The sequence below is a fragment of the Lissotriton vulgaris genome, chromosome 4_1 (genome assembly GCF_964263255.1).
Source record: "Lissotriton vulgaris chromosome 4_1, aLisVul1.2, whole genome shotgun sequence".
In the NCBI taxonomy this organism is placed as follows: domain Eukaryota; kingdom Metazoa; phylum Chordata; class Amphibia; order Caudata; family Salamandridae; genus Lissotriton; species Lissotriton vulgaris.
Genome location: NC_141691.1, coordinates 2,113,854,718 through 2,113,873,961, shown reverse-complemented (window position 1 = coordinate 2,113,873,961; position 19,244 = coordinate 2,113,854,718). Strand labels below are relative to the sequence as shown.

Sequence of the window (19,244 nt, the reverse complement as noted above, 5' to 3'; positions counted from 1 at the left end):
TGAAAAGACCATTCACAGGACCTAGAAGGTCAAAGAATAGCAGTTGTAAATTAAAGTCTTGTTTAAGTTCATATGACTTTGGATCTGAAAGTGTCAGTTGAAGTCGCCAACAAGAAGATGAAGATGATATCTAAGGAGAAAGGTCAACTTAATGGACGGCGAAAGAGATGAAGCAATGGAAGAAGCTAGAAGCTGACATCATCGGGGAAAGTCCGTGGTGGGCGTCAAGGGGCGTTCCACCCACACTGTGATTGTGTATTTTAGGGACAGCACCCCGGGGAGGAGGTAGCAATGAGCAATTAGCAATTGGCAATTGGAGATTAGGAACAGCGAGACGAATTGCTCAGAGAGAAGGGCGAAGGGTAGATGCCTTGAGCAGATGCGCTGAGAGAGAGATCAGAGCGCAAGGGAGCAGTAGGCCGAGGACCCTTAGAAGAACGGATGGGTAGGCAGAGAGGGTACTGCTTCTTAAACTTAAGTTACCTTTAGAGGCTAAGAGAGTTTGAACTTCTTTGGGAGTCAAACTGCTGACACCTTTTTAGGTTAGGAACTTGCGAAGTAGGGATGTCACATAGCATAGAGTAGGGACAGATTTAACTTGATTACCTTTTTCTCTTACTGTAGATGACGCCAAGGAACCACTTCATACCGAAGCTTTAAATTGCTGATATTGGAATTGATTTTGTATTCTTTTGTATACTTTAAGGTTTATCCTGCGAGGATTGTATTTGCATTCAAATTTAACTTTATATAAAACTTTTAAACTTTATCAGTTGTAAGTGGTTCTTCAGAGTGGTGTCAATTAATGGGGTTTGTCTAACCTATGCGGGGGTTGTCTTTTACTCAATGACAGATACTATCGGTCCAAAATAGATGAATGAGATAAGTTATTAAATTGATCATAAATTGATATCAAAATCTCATTCCCCGCAAGAGCCACTTGTGCGCACTCCATGATGAAATGTCTAGGTGTCATTAATTCCCAGTCTCTTTCCAGGAGAATGTGTTCTACCACACTCAATGTGTGTCTCTGAGGTATGCTGGTGTATAATGCCTCGATGTCCATGGTGATGTGAAGATCTTCAGCTGTGTTGATCTTGAGGTCTATAAGTAAGCAGAGGACATCTCTTAGGTAAGATATAGACAACTGTATGATAGGTCTCAAAAACCAGTCGCAGAATTGCCAAAGAGGTTCAAGAACAGAGTATATTCCAGACTTCAAAGGTCTTCCTGGTGGGGGCATCCTGATTTTGTGGATTTTGGGGAGAGTATAGAATCTGGGGATGCAGGGATTTTCTCCCACCAGAAACTCAGCCTCACTTTTGTTTATCCAATCATTTATCAGGCCTTCATCCACCAAAGTTCTGATTTTGTTCACAAGGCTCGGAGTAGGGTCTATCCGGTAGCTTTCGTAGCTGTTTTCATCTGATAGCAATCAGATGCATTCTTCGTGACACATGTCTGTATGCATGATAATGATTGTGCCACCTTTGTCAGCTGGTTTGATGACAAGTGCAGTATTCTCTTTCAGGTCCATGAGGGCCTTCCGCTCACCTGTCTTCAAGTTCTGATAGCCTTTGATGTCTTGGGAGTCGATTCTTTCAATTTCCTTCAGTACTGCCTGTTTGAATGCCAGGACATGGCATGGGACGGACCGTGTAGGAGGCACAAAAGTGGATTTTTTCTTAATCCAGTCTTGGTTGAGTCCCATGATTCAGTGTCTGAATTTTCAAAGAAGCTTCTGAGTTTCATTTTTCTGAAGAACTGTGCCAACTCAGAATGTATGGTGAAAAGATCCTTCCTGGGAGTTGGAACAAATCCCAGTCCTTTGGAAAGGAGAGACTCCTCATCCACCGATAATGGGAGAGAGACTTAAGCAGGCGGTACAGATCTCTCAACACTTCCCGCAGAACCTCTGTAGCTTACTCGCTGAGCCCACGAAGGAGCAGTACCACGACGTGAACTGCTGGTCTTCGAACCTTCGCCTCTCGGTCCAGCTTCACCACTGATGTCAAACAAGCGGTCACCTCATGAACCACTGAGCCTAGTGCAAAATGAAGTCTCTGGCAGACCTCTCCAAGGTTAGAGAGACTGCTGGCTCGGAGAGTACTGTCTGGGTCCCGGGCTCCCTTTAAGAGGGCATGTATCAAAGGGTCTCGACAGTGAGAGATCATATCACCCAAAGCCCTGATGATTCTCATCAGCACTTCACCAATTTTCATCCTGCTCTCTGTTGTCTGGGTTTTCTGACTCCCCTGTTCATTACTGCCATACTGTGCAAGCAGGACAGGGAAGATCTGCTCTGGATACACATTGGACACGAGGGCAACACCTTGAACAGCAGAGATATACACAAAGGAGTCTTCATGCTGTAAGTTTTCAAGGAAGAGCTGAAGCACTTTTTCCTGTTGCTTGAGTGCCTCCTGGTCACGCCGATCTGTCAACCGGGTGATTGTGCGCAGAACAGCAGCCCCCACAGGGATTTCGGGGTCATATGCAGATTCCTGGAGCTCCTGGAACGGTTGTGGGGTGTGTGCTTCAGTTGTTCTTTTTGGGGCATCTGTCCTGACTCTAGGGGTCTCCACCGCACCCACTGCCGCTGCAGAACTGGGTGGTGTCTCCTGCACAGGAGTGAGTCTAGGTGATGGAACACCATCTTGCTTAGTCTGTTCTTCACTTCCAAGTGTTGGGTTCTTAAGGACAGTCTTTTCTGTGCCAGGACCCTCTCGATGCTTGGTTCTTCCTTGCCCATCCTCGCCGGTGCCCGCAGGGCCCTTGCTCGTTTTGTCAGTGTACTCTGAGGGGTAGGCCCCGTAGGTGGCTATCGTGATGCGCAGGTCACTGGCCAGCTCCTGGATGACAGGATCTGGGTGCACCTGAGAGATCTGCTGCAGCAGGGGCATCAACTGCTTCATGGTGGCAAAGTCTTCGGACTTTAACTGGATGGCTCATGCCAGCATAGGTGCCACGAGCCCCATGGACATACTGAGAGTCTGAGTCTCCACTGTGCCATTTGGGTCTGTGCCAGGCTGCTGTACACCCGCTGCAGTGTTGCAGACACAAAGTCCACCACTTGTGCCTCGTCCGTAAAGATGGTGTCTGAGATCTTTTCACATAGCACTGCGACCAGCTGTAGTACCAGCAGCTTCTTCTCCTGCTCATGCTCTGCTGGTGGTGCCACTCCAGGTCCAGGAGGCTCTCATATTCTGGGCACTCCAGACCCATGGAGTCATCTTCCACCAGTACTTACGGCAAATCGTTGAGACAGCAGAGGAAGAAGTCTCCAGCAAGGCCGCTCTCTTTGCAGTGTGATAGAAGGTCCACCATCCACTGATCCGGCGACACCTTCTGATACAGAGCCTCCTCTTCATCACCAATGGCTTCTTGCACTTTGATGATGGCACCACCTTCACTGGCAGCTGCAAACGTGCAGCAAGGATCAAGAAAAGGCAAGTTCCTGTCCAGTCATGCCAAATACTTCAGTGTTACCATTGCTGCCCGACGCTCCAGCTTGTCCAAAAGCCAAAGCAGGACCTCCTGGCAAGGTGACCTTAAATAAGATACATTCTTCTTCGTGAAACAACATAGGGAGAAAATGGCTCCAAGAACCTTCTTCAGTGATTCCATCAAGACTTCTAGAGGCTCATTTCCAACAACATAGACCTTAAGGACGTCTTCGATGCAGTCAGACAGGCTGGACTCTTCCACCAGCACAGACTCTGGGGTCCAGTCTTGGTCGATGTTATCCGCAGTGTCCAAGCAGTGGAGAACCGGCTCTAGCATTGGTTGCAGTAGGTATTTCACCGCTAGTTGTGGATGGTCTTTGGCCATCCTCAAAAGAGTCGTAGAGGCCACTCTCTGGAACGGGCGCGCGGTCAGCTTTTCTCTAATGTGAAACAAATCTAGAATCTGGGGGCAGACCTGTCGGTAGTAGTCTTCCGGTGAGAGTGACTGTTGAGTGCAGGAGGCCAGGATCTTTGCAACCACATCACATGTTCTCCAGTCTGCAGCATCAGAGCCTCCAGCTGTCCCTCCTCCTATGCCCTCCAGGATTTAGCACCTTCAACTCTTGCATTGGCACTGCTGTTTCTGCCTTTGATTTTGTTGGGCAGAACCCCAGCTGGCACAGGCCTGCCATGATTGCCCAGCAAAGGATGGTGCGTCACTTCCAGCATTGCACTGCAGCTAATGAAGAGCCTGCGTGTTGCACTAGGGGGCGTCTCACCGCAAGTCACTACATCCTCAACCACAGCCCCAAATGCAGACCGGCCCCTCAGCGGAACTCCAATGCCAGGCATGAGATATGCAGAAATGCCCAGAGTGATGGCAAACTGCAGCACAGACTGAACAGTCCTCTGTTGGGAGATACTCAAGGTGTCAGAAGAGAGAGCAGGAGCAGCCTCCAAGGTGTTCAGGTTGGGTTGTCATGGCTGGTAGGAGTTAGTTAACTCAACCATACAATCTTTCAAACACAGCAGCAGCAGCAGGAAGGCTTCAGAGGTGAAAGTCCACGTGATATCTTTAGACTTCTGGAGCCAAGTGGCTTGCTTTGCCATCTGCTCCTTTACACGCCTTAGCTCCTTGTATCTGGTGTCATTATTAAGTTTCTCCTCAACAGAGGCCAGGTTGCGTTGCATCTCCCTTGGCTGTGCTAGGCGAAGTGGAGTCCAATTCAGTCGGAGTTACCAGGAAGCCCAGCACCTCGGTGACAAGGGCTAGATTCAAACCCCCTTCCATCCCCGCGCCTGCTTCACTCCTCAAGTTTCGTTTAAAATAAACTGAGATGTGTGCCGTCGTTTGTAGTGATGAAGCGAGGTTCAGAAATGAATTATATTTTGAATCGGGAAGTTAAACTTCCATAATAATTAATTGTATTAATGAGTTTTTGCATGATATGAACTAATCAATCTAGATTAAAATGCATACACAACATATGGGATTAACATTATGTGCTCTATGTTGCATTTGCAAGTACGTTGAAAAATAATTAACTAACCTTGTCTATTGATTTTTTCAACATTAATTGCGGCTGTTTAATTAATGGCATGTGCCTATTTTAAATGTGCTTTTGTCTATGTCGTGTCTTATATGTGGCAAAGGCTTGTGGTGAATCCTGTTGGCCTAAAAGAAGATGGTAAATAAAAATGCTGCATTCATGTGCTTAAAGCTAGATAACATAAACTAATGGGTTTACATTAATAAAGGGGGTGGGTAACAGAATGATTTTCATTACTCAAATTAATTAATGTTTTGTGTTTCTTTGAATACTAGCCTTCAAGAAAAAGGCCTGAGGCCTAGCTTTTTAAATGGGTGTTTTGAATCCTGTCGTGATGAGCCGAGCACAGCTTAGGAAGTGGAAAAGTTTTGCCACAAATAACGTTCAACAGAAAAAATAAATGAATGGAACTGTGCAAGATGTACTCAGGGTTGAATAACTTCAAGGACAGGAAGCGGCAGATCAGCCAAGCTGAGGAAGCAGCAAACTGTTATTTAATAAGATGTTGCAAAATCCTCGGAAGCTAATGTCGCCTGTGGATAAAGGACAAAGGCGGTTTAGAATGGCACAACTTTGGATTGAAAAGGTTATGATCTCATATGTACTGACGGCTGTCAGCCAATAGAAATGCTGAATGACGGAGAAAAAGTATTCTTTTAGTGTGAATTAGTAAGTTTTAGATAGAGAAAAGGTATAAAACCTGGCCCCTTAGGAGGAGGGCTGGCTGGCTCGTTCCTGATTCCTGAAAGGCGTGAAGTGCTGTCGGACTTTTGGCGCACGTAAGGATAATTGATCTAATGACTTTCCTTTAGGGTTTAAAAGAGTTTAGTCAGGGAAATAGAATTTAGGGAATGAGTTCTTAACTGCATTAATCCTTTGCAAGCTGATCTGTTTTGAAATGTCAGTCTAATATGCCTTTACTATGATTAAACGATGCTTTTAATTTGCAAATAAAAAGATTTCTAATTCCAAAATGCTCACTGATTGATACTAAAATTAATAAATTAGATTTTTAAATGACAAGCTGGTCTTGTTTATTCTTAGTCTAGTTACCATCAGTTGATCCATTTACCTAAGTGACTTAATTAAATGATTCCTTTATTATAGATATGAAGATGATAAACTGCAGTTATAAATAATGTGTAAATAGTTTGTGAATAGTTCCGAATTATTAGGTCACATGATTCAGTTGCCCAATATTTGTCTCGGTTATTTATGGGCCTTGTGAGAATTTATGATTAATGGTGAATATCATGGTGTTGGGTAGGGTTTTTGAGACAGATTTTCTATAGGGGCGCTGGATCAGTAGCCTACTTGACTCTGTTATATTTCCACGAGTAAAGCATCAACTAATTGCCTGGCAGTGCTAAGAATTAGCATTAGCCAATACTCAGTGCATTTCCTTGCAATGCATAACCACTTATTGCAAAAGTCCTAGTTGTTCAATAAAAAAAATTGAGCTGCGCCTTTAGGGCATTTTGCGGCCTTTCAAAAAGGATAGGGCAGTCAGCACAAAGACTCAGAGGGATCTGTGCAGCGTTGATATTGTGGATGCCCTGAGGAACTTGGAATGAGCCAGCATATATATATAAGCTGAGCTTTGCTTGACTTGTCTATTGGTGGCGAGCGGATGGCTTCTTGTTCTGTTGAGGCCTCTCCGTCCAGGGCCTTAGACTTGGACTAGAGGGTCTTCATAATACTTTGAAGTCTTCCATTGACTCCCGTTTCACCTATAGTATGTGACAGAGCAATCCAGGAAAACAGCACATAGGGGATCTGTTTTCTTGAGAGAGGTCTCCTACATCATGTGGTATATATTCAAGATCTTGTCGTCTGTGGGCAGGCCTCCTCCGGGTTCAAGGTGATCTGTCTTATACCTATGCTTTCTAATGCTTGAAGATGTTTTTTGTGACAGTATCTTTTCTTTCCTTTTTTGTTGATAAGGCTGATAGGTCTGCAGGAGATGGAGTCTGAAATGTTTCATTTCTTGGACAACAGGGCTATAGAGGTTTTATATTGGTAATTCATCTTCTGGAGGTTAACGGTTCATCTGGGAACCGTAGCCTGTTTTGTCTGGGCTCCAGTGACTTGCCTGGCCCGCAACCCTTGGTTGATTTGCCTAAGGCCCTGTAAGTTGGGGGGTCAAGACAAGGCAGGCTGCTTTGTGTAATCCCTTGAGGTGTGGGTGGTTCAAGGCTCATAGGCTGGTTGTTAATATCACTATCTGTTTTAAAATTGCCCTTCTTTTTTTTACTCCTCCCTTTTTTCTGTTTTATCTCTCTATTTCTTACATTCTTAATTTGCCTTTTTCCACATATTATGTTTTGTTTCTTTTGTTCTTTTAATTTGTTATCCCTTAATCAGCCATGCATCCAATGGTAAAGGAGTTTGAAAGGTACACTGTCCCCTTTGTACACAATTTGCAACACTGCAGTAGCATTTGGGGACCACCCTGGAATGAGCTTATATTTTGGGATATTTCCTTCTTTCTTCTGTGCAGCACCACACATGATGTATACCTCTCTTCATTTATTACCTTTTTTTAATAGCACAGACTAGATTCGAAGGATGACAGAGCGCTTTTCAATCAAACAAGTGTTTAGAAGGCAATTGAGAACAATATGCATACGTTTAGAATTTCGACTAAATTTCTAAATCATTGAAGCGTGGAGATTACTATGAATATCATATACAGAGCACCATGAAATAGTCTTACATGGATGATAATGTGTGCGTAATGGAGATGTAGAATTAAGTGTCATGCGCAGAGTAATCTGTTCTGAATAAATGGTCCCTTCAAAAGCTTATTTGTCCAGAGCTGAAACATGATCCTTTTTAGGTTGAGCCGAAGACGGCGCAGCTGTCTGGCTGCAAAAGACATATTGTGGGCTCACCAAAAGCCTACAGGGGCTTGGAGACTGCCTGTTGCTTGCCATTGGTTGGCTTTCCTGTCACCCTCACTTGTCTGCTTCTTGTTCATGTTCCAGCTTGTCAATCTTGTGTTTGTACCGCCCCTGGAGCATAGCTGCTTTACCATTTCTTTTGATTGTCTGGCTTTTATGCTTCCACTGCTTGCTTTTCAAGCACTACTTTTTTTCATTTTGATTAAGCTCTTTGTGAGAGGGCATGTGTTTTGCAGTTGTCTATGTAATGTGATTCTTTTACCATGCACTTAATAGTGCTCACTATAGCCTGTGTGCTTCTGCTAACCCCTCTGCATATTGCGTTGGCTCTTGTTCTTCACCACCGTTGCTTTCTCACTTTTGTGTTTCTTCCCTGTACATTCCATGTTGCAGTCTCACTCGCTGTTTCTCCTCCTTGCCACCCTCATGTTGCTTCCTCGCACTCGCTCCCTGTTCCTCCCCCTTCACTTAAAATAACACAATTGTGCATTTTTTTCTCCTATCTGAATATATAAAAAGAAAGAAAAGTCTGCGCCATAGTTTTTTAGGTCGAGCCTGAGCAGTGCATGCGCTGCTGCGAGGTATGCAGTAGTGGAGTTTGGCTTTGAAGGCACGCCCGCTCTCCACCCATATTTTAAATTGGCTTGTGTCATTGTCTTTCATAAAGGCTGGCTTCCAAGTCGTTATTGGGCTTGTTAGTCCCTCCTTGGCACCGCCTTGTTTGCATTTGTTACCTCCAATAACAACTGAACCTTTTACTGAAGTTGTTACATATATAAGTGGGTGAGCACTATTTTCGTCAATACTCTTTCCCTATTCTACCCACTACCTCGCACCACCCCGCCCGCTTTTATTTGAATTGTTTTTTTAATGGTGGTCCCCTGTAACTATAGCTGCAGCATTTATTTATTTATATATTTTTGCAGTGCGGTCCGCATTTAGGTCCCGATGTAGGTAAGTTCATTTTACCACTTCTTAAATACCGAATCATACCGATTCGGTATTTAAGAAGTGGTAAAATGGAAGGGGGGGGGATGTAGGTATTTCAGAATCGGTAAATACCGAATCGTTAAGATTCGGTATTTACCGATTCTGTAAATACCGAATTGGTAAAGCCCATTGATTCCTATGGGCATTGAAGCCCATAGGAATCAATGGTCATTACCGAATCGGTATTTACCGATTCGGTAATTACCGATTTTTGCAAGGGTGCAAGGGGTGTCACTTTGACACCCTCTAGCACCCCAAGACCAGACTTGTGTGCCATGCGGCACACAGACATGCCCTAAGGGCATGTCTGTGTGTCACATTGCACAGGTGTGCATGCACAGATGTGCATGCACACCTGTATTCGGTATTTTACCACCCAATTGGATTGGGTGGTAAAATATCGAATCTTAAAGCCCTGTGGCACTCTGGCAAGTGCCAGCCACATCTGCATTTACAGAATCTGTATTTTACCGAGTCTGTATTTACCGATTTGGTAATTTTACCGATTCGGTAAATACAGAATCGGTAAAATACCGATTCTGTAAATGCATGCCCTACATCTAAAAACCCTAATACCGGTCGGAAACGGCCGGATTCGGCCGTTTCCGACCGGTATTAGGGCACCTACATCGGGCCCTTAGTGGCTGCGCTTACTGATTTATCTATTTATTTGGTTCACTAGCGCCCCTGCGGGCCTTTCACATTCATAGAGGCTACACCCCTTTCTTTACACAAACCGCGTCTAAAGAAAGGTACTCGGCCAACATTAAAGTGAAAACCTAGCAAGGGCTCTTTTACTAAAAAAAAAAACATCTGTATGTCAGCTTGACAAACAGATGCTTTCTTTTTTTGTCAAAGCCCCTACGCCGCGGTTTCACTTTAATGTTGGACACGCCCCTTTCTTTAGATGCGGTTTCTATAAAGAAAGGGGCGCGACCCCTATGAATGTGAAAGCGCCGCATGGGCGCTAGTAAAACAAATATTTGCAATGCAATTGGTCTCGCATATGCGAGAGTTTATGCTACTGCATTGACAATATTAATGCGTGACCTTTTGCATTGCAAATGCTCGTTAACAATAGGAACAGTTAGTACACACAACCTAGATGTGTAGGATGTTGGTCAGCACAGGGAGCAATAGATCAGGATTTGCCAGGTGAAGCTCAGCCGGGATGCCGTCGTGGCCAGGTGCCTTATTCTTCTTAGTCTGACCTAGTGCCATTGCTATTTCTTCAATAAAGACTACCTCACTCACCTTCGTATCTACTAGTCGTCTTTACAAATAGTCTTCCAGAAAAGGTCGGAGTCTTTAGTAACACTAGCTTCATATAATCTCTCCCACGCCTCTTTCCTAATAGTCTCCCTATGACCCGCAAGGTTCTGTTTATAATGGTATCTACATGATCTCACTGTCACTGTGTCTTTGGGCTTCTGTTTTAAGGACTTGACAAGATTATTATGACTCCTTGAGCATTCACAATGAAACTATTTAAAAGGTTTACAGGAATTTTGATTTCTATCAGTTTGTAGGATTTCATTTATTGTTTTTGTTATATCAGCAAAGGATTCCAACATGCTTTTTGGGTTTATATCACTTTCTCAACATGTCAAAATTTGCAGCCTATTTTTATTCACTTGTTTTCCGAGAACTGTATCAGGATTTATAAATGTCCGTTTACACATAAGGCCCTTGTTTTTGTTATGGATTAATGGTGGTACTACTGGAGTCACTTTCTTGCTTTGTGTTTCAAACTGGCTGGACAGAGGGAAGTGGTCAGTAAAATGTATTTTTGGGATGGAGAAACAAACTGTATGATATTCAGAGAGCGCAATGAAGACTAGCCTGGCTTCTGCAATTATGTGTGATCTCCTCGTGTCTAGCCCGAGTTCTCAAATCGATTATTAAGAGTAGAGAAAATTTGGAGAGTACAGAGTTAATAATAATAATAGTAAACTTTATTCGGATTTTTCGAGAATTTGAAATCCATAAAAGCAGTACATAGTAAAATTTGCAGTGAAAAATAGTTACAAATAACAAGGAAGTTTGTAAAATCGAGTAAATTGTACAGTGCAGTTTTTAGAGATTTTTCCTGTGTCTGTATATACATTTCAAAAAGTTAAGAACATGATAGCATGTTGCTTCTGTGTCCAAAAGCTGCAGACTCAACATGGCTGGTCGACATTGTCTAAGGCCCCAAGTTTTTAGGAGAGTCAATAACCAGAGTTTTCGGTGTTCCTGATAAAATTTACAGAACAAGACGGTGTGGAGGGTGGTTTATATTGATCTTCCGTCACAAGGGCAGAGAGGTGGATTTGGATCCCAAACGTTTGGGGTTGGAAAAGCTACCAGCTTGTAGAATATGTTTAGTCTGAATCTTATCAGGAGGTAGCGATCGAAAGTACCGATGTTGAGAGTTAAGTAGGGCTGAATTGAGAGGGTGGATTGGACCGTTATTGCATGTTGAACGGACTGTTTCCCTACTCCTGATTGTAATCTCAAGTTTTCCAGATGCTCCAAGGCTCTAGTTTTCAGGTTATTTTTTGTAAGTTCTCCAATTTTTTCAGGGTTTGAGTAGTATTGTTCTACTCCAAGGTCGATGAAGAAGTTCCGGATGTAGGCTAACCATTTGATTTTTAGAGCATAGTTCAAGGACATTGCGTCTGCCAGTATCGTCTTTGTGAGGTCGTTTTTTTCTGAAGCCCAAATGCGACGCCATAGGAGTAGCGGTTGTATTTTCGCAAGGTCTTCAATATGTGGGACGCCTAATTCTGTGTGGCAGGCATAGGTCGAAGCTCGCTTTGGGGCTGATAGGAGAAATCTAAAGAAGTTATTTTCTGCAATTTGCAGGGAAGTGACGTCCATGTGACCCCATAATCCTGCGCCATATAGAGCTGTCGATTGGCATTTGGCTTTATATATAGTCAGCAGTTCCATGGGCGGTCGTTTTCCCAGTTTTTGTGTGAACGTCACCAATGCTGCTATTGCTCTTTTAAAACAGTGTTTCCTGGCTTCCCCTGCCTTTTTCCAGGAAAGTTTGTTATCTATTGTGACTCCCAGGTAACAATATTCGGTTGTGGAGTCTATTTTTTGAGTGTCGAGTGTCATAGCTTTTTGGTGTTTTCTCCCGGCTCCAGCCGTCATCACGAAAGTCTTTTTCACATTTATGTGAAGATCTAGGGTTCTCATGAATTGGGAATATCTGTTGAGGGATTTTTGGAGTTCGCAAGGGGTTCGTGCCAGGAGGACGGCGTCATCCGCATAGAGCAGAGCGGGGATCGGGCGATGTTTAGCCTGTGGGAGATCCCGGGCACCCTTCAGAAGCTCTACCTCCAAGTTGTTAGTGTAGAGGGAGAAAAGGAAGGGCGCCAGGACACATCCTTGTCTGACCCTGCGCTCCACTCTAAATGACTCTTGCGGAAGGATTGGAATAGAGTTCCCTTAAAAAGTTCAGTAGTGGTTGATCGACCCCCATTTGGGCTAAAAGGGACCATAGTTTAGTATGGGAGACACAGTCAAAAGCCGCGGACAAGTCCACGTAGATCATGTAAAGTTTCTCTTTCTTGGCTTGCACATATTTTCCAAAAATGACCGAAAGGTTTAGGGCTTGTTCCACGGTTCCTAGTCCTTCTCTAAAACCAAATTGTAGGTCAGATAGTATGCCTCTCTCTTCCACCCAGTCCTGAAGTCTTTCTAGGATCACTCTGCCTGCCATCTTCCCCAGGGAATCCAACAAAGAGATTGGGCGGTAGCAAGCAGGGTCCTGGCGATTACCTTTCTTGAATATCGGTACCATAATGGACCTTGTCCATGACTCCAAGATACCTTTTTTTGCCGTTGCGGAGCACACCCTTGTTATGATCGGTGCCCAAAGATCAATTTTATGTTTGAAGAAGTCAGCCGGGACTCCGTCTGGGCCTGGAGCTTTTCCCTTTTTGGTTGAGTTCAGTGCCAGAAGGATCTCAGTGAGTTCAAAGTTTATTTCTATAGGGTATGTTGGAGATGTTTCTTTTTTCTCTTCTGTTTCTTGATCAGAAGTTGATTTTTGAAAGATTTTGGTGAAATGAGATACCCATTCTGCTGCGTCTATTGCGACTTCAATTTTTGGGAGCATGTCATCAGCCAGAAAGGGAGTTCTTATAATTCTCCAGAAGGCTTGGGTGTTTTTGTCTTGTGCGCTGGTATGGAGTTCGTTCCAAAGTGCTTGCTTTAGTTCTTCTTTTCTCTTTTTTCTGATTTTGTGATATTCGCTTCTTAGGATGGCTATATTGCGAGGATCCCTTTCGTCTTTGTTTAGAGCTAGTTTAAGTTTTGTATGAGCCTTGGTACACTCTTGGTTGAACCAGCCTTTTGGTCGGGGTGGACCAGCTTTATGTTTAGCTGTAAGTAGAACCTTTATTTTGTCCATGATTTGGGCGAAGTTGTTAAGAAGTTCCTCGTCTTCTGTTGATAAGTCCAGGCAATTTTTAATTTGGGGGTAAGCTGACTTTATCAGCTCTTTAGTAAGTTCCTCTGGGTTTATCTTCCCCCACTTTATTGAGTACCCATTTAGTTTGTCCATACTTATATTTTCCTGGGTCAGTGCGTTGGCTATTATCATAGGGGGGCATTGTTGGTGGTTCGTTGTCACTTCTATTTTTAATATTGCGTGATTGCTTTGGGGATTCGGTTTGACTTCGAAGTTTTTTACTCTTGATTGTAAGGTTGCTGATATTATTATGAAGTCAACCGTAGTACTGTAGCCTCTTCCTATGTAGGTCGGCGCTAGTAAGTTGGGTCCATAATCCAAAGTATTTGCTACTTGGAGATCCATGTCTGATAGGAGATCATTCATTAGTCTGCCCATGTTGTTGTGCGAGAAATGGATAAGAGAAAGACCTTCACCTGTCACCATACCAGGACATTTTTGCTTTGGTTGGGTACAAACGTGGAGGTTAAAGTCGCCTACCCATATGATAGATACCGCACCTCCTTCTCCTTGTTTTGTTCTAAGGGTAGTTAGTTTTTTGTGAAGGTGAGTCAGGACTTTCTGAAGTTCTGGTTCGTCCAGATTGTTGTAGAAATTAACAATGACTGTGAACTCTTTTTTCGGTAGGGAGAGACCAAGGATCTGGAAATTAGGGTCTAGTTCGATGACCTTTGTTTTGATGTTTTGTATAGTATTGGCTAAGTAGATGTTTAGTCCTCCCTTTGGTCTACCCTTCTGTCCCGACAACGCGGGGGAGAAGTAAGTCTTGTACCCCTGTAGATGCTGTTCTTGTTGTGACCACGTCTCCTGTAAGCAGATTATTTGATGACTGTGCACGTGGTACATGATTGTCCCGTCCTCCACTTTTGTCCTTAATCCCGCAACATTCCAGGAGATCAGGCTTAGGGTTGTTGAGTTGTTTTTATAAGTTATGACTGTTTGTGATTCACTAGGAATCTCTGGGCCTGGGGGGGCTAGAGGAGAGTCCGGAGATACCTGTGGGTGTGTGCTATTTAGAGACTGTTCTTCTAGCTGTGGTGGTCAATCGACACACTCTAGGGCACTATACTTATTTGCTAGGGGAAGTCCATTCCAGCCGTCCCAACGTGGGGGATCACTGTAATTTCTCCACTGTTCTTGTCCTCTCCAGTCAGCCCTTTCTCTGCCTCGGTAGTTGGAACCAAGTGGGTTAAAGGGGGGGGGCCGTCCTTGCCACGGCTGCTGCCACTGATGAGTGATATGTTGTGTGGGTTGAGGAGGTTGCTGCCACTGTAGAAAAAAGTGATGTGGAGGTTGCGGGGGTTGAGGGGGTTGTTGCCACTGGAATGTTGTATGTTGTGGTATTTGTAGGAATCGTGGAGTATGTGGAGGTTGCTGCCATTGGTACGTAGTGTGTTCTGGGGGGTGTATGAACCCTCTATTTGCTGGGAAAATAGAGGAGGGGAAATTTTGTGAAGGTGTAGGTAGGAAATAGGACAGGGGAAGAGGGTTTATTTGTGTGGCAGGTCCGCTGCTGGGTGTATTGCAGATATAGTTTGCTGCCCCTATCTCCCTAAATTTGATGGTAATGACGTCACCCACTATGGTCTTCATGTTCCTGCCCACCCAGTCTCCTCTGCGTACAGAAAAGATCTCACCCCTGATGTGGGCAGGTAAGGGTTTGTGCAGTTGGAGCCACTGGGCAGATTTGTTCCTTAGTTCTGCAAATGTTTCTCTTACACCCTCTTTCAGTGGAGGTACAGCTGTTACGACCGCCACGAAGGGGGAAGCTTCCGGCGGCAAATTGATTATTTTGGGGCGAGACTGTTTTGTCTTAGGTTCTTGGGGTTTCTCTAAGGGGAGAGACACTGCTGGAGTGGTAAAGTTCCCGTTAGTGCCTTTAGCTTGAAGGTTATCTGTTTTAGTTGGACCTATGGGAGCTTTCAGAGTTATTTGAGTTGCTGAGGCAGAGCCTACGGCAATTGGAGTGACTGGGGGAGCATCTGGTTTACTCCCTTTTTGGGTTATAAACTGTGTAGCTAATGCCTTACTAGCTAGTGGGGTATTAGGCTTGGTTGAAGTGCTTGTTGCATGTTTAGTACAGGGTGTTTTTTTGGGAAGTGTTTCTTTTGCCCCGTGCGTTTGTACGAGGCCATTCCCACTTATCTTGCTACCACATTTCGAATTAATTAGTGACGTGAGTCTGTCTAGCTTCGATATTAGAGGTTTGATTTGTGCCGCTATTGTGGCTTCGAAGTCTGATTTAAGGTCTATTACCATGTTTTGCACCCAGCAGGGTATGCCTGGCACAGCGTTAGGGGTAGGTGAGATCAAATTATGATTCCTGACTTTTGCTTTGGGTTTTTCCTTGGTGTTGGGCGGAGCCTTGGTGGAAGTGGAGGTATCTTTCCCTGATGCTATCGGTTCTAGAGTCGTTTCTGTGTCAGGTATGATGGAATAACTAGCTACACTCTGCTCTGGTTTGTCAAGTGATTGGCATGCTTCTAGATCTGGGGTAGCCTCGAGATCTGCGTATGACAAATCGGAGTCTGATTGAGTCACAGATAAGTCTACTGCATTCGGGACAGTCAACATGGGGAGAGTAGTTGCAGATAAGGGTAAGGAACAATTGTTAACAGCCTGGTGAGCAGGGGAACTTACAGTTGCAAGGGAGCCCAGAGAAGAGCGTTTGGCGTGCATAAGGTCCAGGGAGACTCTTTTTTCCAGCAGGATGATGCTCTTATCAATGGTTTCGTTAACCCGGGAGATGAAGTGATCAATGGGGCCGGTCACTTGTGCCACGGTTGCAGCTTTTTTTGTGTTGCTTCTAGTTTTGGGGCGCATGGTGGTCGAGTATGATATGAATCAGGAGCTTCAAAGTAGGGTTCACAGGAGGTAGATAGTAAGTCCTGTGACTGGCTACTCGATATAGGGAAGTAAGGTGAGTGTCACTGGGCTGCCATCCTTACTTGTGATTGAGAGAAACAATGTTGGGGGACTGGGCCAGGGCCGTCCTCTGCCGTCCTCGAACGGCCTCAAACGGCCCGCTCTTTGCCCGGTCTTTGCCCCGGCCGTTGCCCCGCGCGCGTCCCACGTGCGCGTTGCTGCCGCAGGTTATCTAGGAAGGTCTGATGGAAGGGGCGGGAAGAGGACCAGCTGCGGCCAATCAGTGCCGCGCTGCACGCTGGTCCTCGCAGTCCCGCCTCAAGCCTTAGGGACCAGATGTCAGGTCGCCGAAATCGCGTTGGTGCTCCTATGCACTTTTGAAATACCAGGAACAGGTGTCAGGCAGAGTCCTTAGCCTACGAGCGGCCCCCGCGGAGCGGGGGCCGCGAGGCGCTGCTCTGCAGTCAAAGAGGCTGGACACGAAGGGATCATGAGTATGAAAGGGGTAGGCCCTTAAAACTCAGGACCTGGGTCCGTGGGTCAGTACAAATAAGGTTTGGTCTGAGTTTCAAAAGTATCAGATAGTTCAAAATAAACACACAATCACCATTGAATTTAAAAATGGGTCAGAATAATGGAACAACGTATTCATTTCATTCATTTTGGCATTTTAATCATGCAAGGTCAGAGTGCGATCCAATTGCAGCCAAAGTTATGAGTAAACAGATTGTAGTATATACATGTAATTGTAATGTCATTACATTCGGTATTCGAAATCGGTGCTCTCAGTAAAAAGGGGGAAGGTAAGTGAGTGAGTGAAGGGGACAGGGTAAAGGTGTTGTGACATAATTGTTACATCCAGATTGACGATTGAAAAACCTCTACAGTCAAATTAATGGGCAAAGGTTCCCAAAATCACATCACACATAGATAGCGAGAATGCATCGCTTATTTAGCTCCTATGGTGTGTAGAATGGAGGCGTAGTTCTACGTTTCGACCCCGGTACGCTAAAGGGCAATTCGCGGCCTCATGATGGGGTCTTCATCAGGAAGGAATGCACACTCGGATGCAGGACGCCGACGGAGAAACAGCACGGCTGTGCGTTCCCGTTTTGAAAGTAATACAAACCCATCGAGGATTGTACTACCTGTGCCCAACGGCTGTGTGTTTACCAGCACGGAAATATACTTTGGAGCTCGAGGGAGCCCCCCTTTTTGCAGACGGAACATATGATGACCGTTTGACGACGCTCTCCATTCCTTCCTGATGAAGACCCCATCATGAGGCCGCGAATTGCCCTTTAGCGTAACCGGGGTCGAAACGTAGAACTACGCCTCCATTCTACACACCAAAGGAGCTAAATATGCATTCTCGCTATCTATGTGTGATGTGATTTTGGGAACCTTTGCCCATTAATTTGACTGTAGAGGTTTTTCAATCGTCAATCTGGATGTAACAATTATGTCACAACACCTTTACCCTGTCCCCTTCACTCACTCACTTACCTTCCCCCTTTTCACTGAGAGCACCGATTTCGAATACCGAATGTAATAACATTACAATTACATGTATATACTACAATCTGTTTACTCATAACTTTGGCTGCAATTGGATCGCACTCTGACCTTGCATGATTAAAATGCCAAAATGAATGAAATGAATAAGTTGTTCCATTATTCTGACCCATTTTTAAATTCAATGGTGATTGTGTGTTTATTTTGAACTATCTGATACTTTTGAAACTGGGACACGAAGGGATCAGCACTGACTGGGATTCGGCTGCAGTACCCAGGCTGCTCACTCACCACGTTGTTTTTGATGGGTGGAGGGGCGGGAAGAGGACCAGCTGCAGCCAATCAGTGCCGCGCTGCACGCTGGTCCTCGCAGTCCCGCCTCAAGCCTTAGGGACCAGATGTCAGGTCGCCGAAATCGCGTTGGTGCTCCTATGCACTTTTGAAATACAAGGAACAGGTGTCAGGCAGAGTCCTTAGCCTACGAGCGGCTCCCGCGGAGCGGGGGCCGCGAGGCGCTGCTCTGCAGTCAAAGAAGGCTGGACACGAAGGGATCAGCACTCACTGGGATTCGGCTGCAGTACCCAGGCTGCTCACTCACCACGTTGTTTTTGATGGGTGGAGGGGCGGGAAGAGGACCAGCTGCGGCCAATCAGTGCTGCGCTGCACGCTGGTCCTCGCAGTCCCGCCTCAAGCCTTAGGGACCAGATGTCAGGTCGCCGAAATCGCGTTGGTGCTCCTATGCACTTTTGAAATACCAGGAACAGGTGTCAGGCAGAGTCCTTAGCCTACGAGCGGCTCCCGTGGAGCGGGGGCCGCGAGGCGCTGCTCTGCAGTCAAAGAAGGCTGGACACGAAGGGATCAGCACTCACTGGGATTCGGCTGCAGTACAGAGTTAAAGACATTACCACAAGGGCTTTGTACAAAGTGACATAGGTCCCCCGAAGACTCCCATATAATTACAGGCAGACCTTTTTGACAGTGAACATAATCTATAGTTAAAATCCCCTCCCCATAAATTATATAGTCAGTATTTAGTTCCATGAGATGGTTACTTAGTGAATTTTCGAGCATAACAGTTATTTCAGTATTTGCCAGACTAAAATAATTATGATGAAAATTAACAATTATAAGTGGGACGTTTAAATTAGAGATAATATTGATAAATTGGAGGCGTGGGGAGTCTAAGTTAGTGTAACAGATGTTGCTGCCCATGGTGGTTGTCATCAAAGTACGCAAACCACCACGATCATGGCTTCCAAGCGAGTGAGCAGCTGGTGTGTGGATGGATACAAATCCATCAATATATACATTGTCACAGGCCCAGGTTTCCTGAAGGCAGAGAATGTCATAGCCTTTTATAAAATCTAGTGAATCGTCATTTCTCACCCAGCTTGCGAGCCCAGCCACATTCCAAAACAAGCACTTAAAATTATTAAACCTTTGTTCAATCTGTTGTATTTCGCCAAAGCAGCCACTTTTTTTCACAATCAGGAAAAACATATTAGTCCCT

The 19,244-nt window shown here is 44.9% G+C and overlaps 1 pseudogene; it reads right to left on the bottom strand.

Annotated features, from left to right (window-relative positions):
• Positions 1 to 1,611: 1,611 nt before the first annotated feature.
• LOC147725150 (uncharacterized) lies at positions 1,612 to 4,737 on the bottom strand (annotated as a pseudogene).
• Positions 4,738 to 19,244: the final 14,507 nt, after the last annotated feature.